We start from the raw sequence: 3,433 nt of genomic DNA on the forward strand, positions 1-3,433 counted from the left end.
AAAAAAAAAAAAACTTATTTGAGAGCCATTTGCATGTTTTATTAATAATGATTTCTACTACTTGACCTTTTCCATGTTTGGGTTTGGAATTGAGTGGCTGATTGATCTTTATCTTCCTGTAACTGGCTGCCTACACTGTTCATAAGCATGTTTTACTGGAGGGTTAAAAGCTGCTGTGGTCTTGGTCTTGGGCACACCTTACAAGGCCTCAGTTTAGCTACAATGCAGGTAGTATTCACTATGAATCGACTTTCTTGATTTCCTAAGCAATCTCAGAATTATAATTTGCCTCCCAAAGTTTTGCATTTAGGGAAAGATTTTTTTCCCAGGTGGGCTCAATTACACACAGAGCCAGTTATTCTATTTTGGGGGACTAGCCCATGAAAATTCAATTTAATAGGCTCTCTTGCAAACCTATGTTATGCAAGATTTCCGAGTATGATGACAATGAGGTAAGAAATCATTATTAATAAAATACCCTGAAAACCCTACAAAAAGTATAAGCGGGAATGAAGTTTCAGGTCATACGTGGTCTGTTTTAAGTTGATTGTTGAGAATGCTCATAGGTAACAGTGGGCTTGGGAGACAGACCTGGAAGGGTATCACTTGCATTTCCATCACCAATACTCCCAGCTATTTTGAGCATTCTTCAACTGAGTCTGCACCAGATGGTTCTGAGGACAGAGCAGCAATTTACACCTCCCATTGACATCTATTTTTTCAGTGAGAGACTCCCCCATATGTCAGTGCAATATGTCGCTTGAGGTGAAGCATCAGTTTGTGTTGGTGGGAACCTGCCATTTGCTGTCCCCCTTTTCCTCATGACTTTTCCTGCCTCTCTAATCTTTTCTAGGTCTCTGGCCTGTCAGGACGACCATTGGTGCTGCGGTGGAAGCCAGCGGCTAAGTCTCGTGTATGGCGTGGTTAAGGTTGCAGCCTCTCACCTCTGCCTTCCTCCATTTTGGGCTGGTTACTTTTGTGCTCTTCTTGAATGGTCTTCAGGCAGAGGCTGGTGGATCAGGGGATGTGCCCAGCACAGGGCAGAACAATGAGTCCTGTTCAGGGTCATCTGACTGCAAGGAGGGTGTCATCCTACCAATCTGGTATCCAGAGAACCCTTCCCTTGGGGACAAAATTGCCAGGGTCATTGTCTATTTTGTGGCCCTAATATACATGTTCCTTGGGGTGTCCATCATTGCTGACCGCTTCATGGCATCTATTGAAGTCATCACCTCTCAAGAGAGGGAGGTGACTATCAAAAAGCCCAACGGAGAGACCAGCACAACCACAATTCGGGTCTGGAATGAAACTGTCTCCAACCTGACTCTTATGGCCCTGGGTTCCTCTGCTCCTGAGATACTCCTCTCTTTAATTGAGGTGTGTGGCCATGGGTTCATTGCTGGTGATCTGGGACCTTCCACCATTGTAGGCAGTGCAGCCTTCAACATGTTCATCATCATTGGCATCTGCGTCTATGTGATCCCAGATGGAGAGACTCGCAAGATCAAGCACCTGCGAGTCTTCTTTGTCACTGCTGCATGGAGTATCTTTGCCTACGTCTGGCTCTATGTGATCCTGGCAGTCTTCTCTCCTGGGGTGGTCCAGGTTTGGGAAGGCCTTCTCACGCTCTTCTTCTTCCCTGTGTGTGTCCTTCTGGCCTGGGTGGCAGATAAACGACTGCTCTTCTACAAATACATGCATAAAAAGTACCGCACAGATAAACACCGAGGAATTATCATAGAGACAGAGGGTGACCACCCTAAGGGCATTGAGATGGATGGGAAAATGATGAATTCCCACTTCCTAGATGGGAACCTGGTGCCCCGGGAAGGGAAGGAAGTGGATGAGTCCCGCAGGGAGATGATCCGAATTCTTAAAGATCTGAAGCAAAAACACCCAGAAAAGGACTTAGATCAGCTGGTGGAGATGGCCAATTACTACGCTCTTTCCCACCAACAGAAGAGCCGCGCCTTCTACCGGATCCAAGCCACCCGTATGATGACTGGTGCAGGCAATATCCTGAAGAAACATGCAGCAGAACAAGCCAAGAAGGCCTCAAGCATGAGCGAGGTGCACACGGAAGAGCCTGAGGACTTTGTCTCCAAGGTCTTCTTTGACCCGTGTTCTTACCAGTGCCTGGAGAACTGTGGGGCTGTACTCCTGACAGTGGTGAGGAAAGGGGGAGACATGTCTAAGACCATGTACGTGGACTACAAAACAGAGGATGGTTCTGCCAACGCAGGCGCTGACTATGAGTTCACAGAGGGCACTGTGGTCCTAAAGCCAGGAGAGACTCAGAAAGAGTTCTCTGTGGGCATCATTGATGATGACATTTTTGAGGAGGATGAACATTTCTTTGTGAGGTTGAGCAATGTCCGCTTAGAGGAGGAGCAGCCTGAGGAGGGGATGCCTCCATTGATACACAACAGTCTTCCCTTGCCGCGGGCTGTCCTAGCATCCCCTTGTGTGGCCACAGTGACTATCTTGGATGATGACCATGCAGGAATCTTCACTTTTGAATGTGATACTATTCACGTCAGTGAGAGTATTGGTGTTATGGAGGTCAAGGTTTTGCGGACATCAGGTGCCCGGGGCACAGTGATTGTCCCCTTTAGGACAGTAGAAGGGACAGCTAAGGGCGGTGGTGAGGACTTTGAAGACACATATGGGGAGTTGGAATTCAAGAATGATGAAACTGTGTAAGTAGCCTTTGCATATTCTACCCCTCCCCCACCCCATCCTCTGCCATCTCTTTCTGTCCTTCTGCTCCACCCTTTAAAACTCTTCCTTGTGTTTTGTTAATGTCACACTTTGGTTTCATCACAGGTATGCAGGATCAACAGACACTACCGGACAGGTTCTATTTCCAAACTCTCCTTCAGTGTTCTTGGTTTGAGTTGTTTCTGAGCAAGGAATCCTGTAATCTGAGGATGCAGAACATTTTGTTAACTGACACTCAAAATGATGGTTGGTGGAGGTGTGGGATGACAGAACGTTTGTGACATCAGATTTTGGAGAATTCTTGTGACTAAGCAAGAGCTAGGAAACTGCTTGGGCCTCTCCTTCCTCCCCCCACGTACCGAGGCTGATGAGTTCTGAAGCCAATCCTTTCCTTCTGGGACAGCAATAGCCCGATCCGTAAGAGCTAGGAAACTGCTTGGGCCTCTCCTTCCTCCCCCCACATACCGAGGCTGATGAGTTCTGAAGCCAATCCTTTCCTTCTGGGACAGCAATAGCCCGATCCGAATATTCTCAGGAAAACAAGTGGCATTGACTTTTTTCCCCTTATTGCAGTTGTATTGTATAGCCAGATTTCAGGCACCTCTGCTTCAATTCGGAAATTGCAAAATTGATTGAAACTTGGCAATCTCTTTAAACGCCCATCAGCTATTTTATGGTGTGAGGCTTGTCCAGCCTAGAGGTGATGAATCAG

The 3,433-nt window shown here is 47.1% G+C and overlaps 1 pseudogene across 1 annotated transcript; it reads left to right on the forward strand.

Moving 5' to 3' along the window:
• The first annotated feature begins 856 nt into the window (after positions 1–856).
• Positions 857–2,703, forward strand: LOC103584111 (annotated as a pseudogene). The gene has a single exon (XR_549934.1). The product of XR_549934.1 is annotated as a sodium/calcium exchanger 3 pseudogene (transcript).
• The last annotated feature ends 730 nt before the right edge of the window (positions 2,704–3,433 follow it).

Source organism: Galeopterus variegatus, unplaced genomic scaffold (assembly GCF_000696425.1).
Source record: "Galeopterus variegatus unplaced genomic scaffold, G_variegatus-3.0.2 Scaffold44529, whole genome shotgun sequence".
In the NCBI taxonomy this organism is placed as follows: Eukaryota; Metazoa; Chordata; class Mammalia; order Dermoptera; family Cynocephalidae; genus Galeopterus; species Galeopterus variegatus.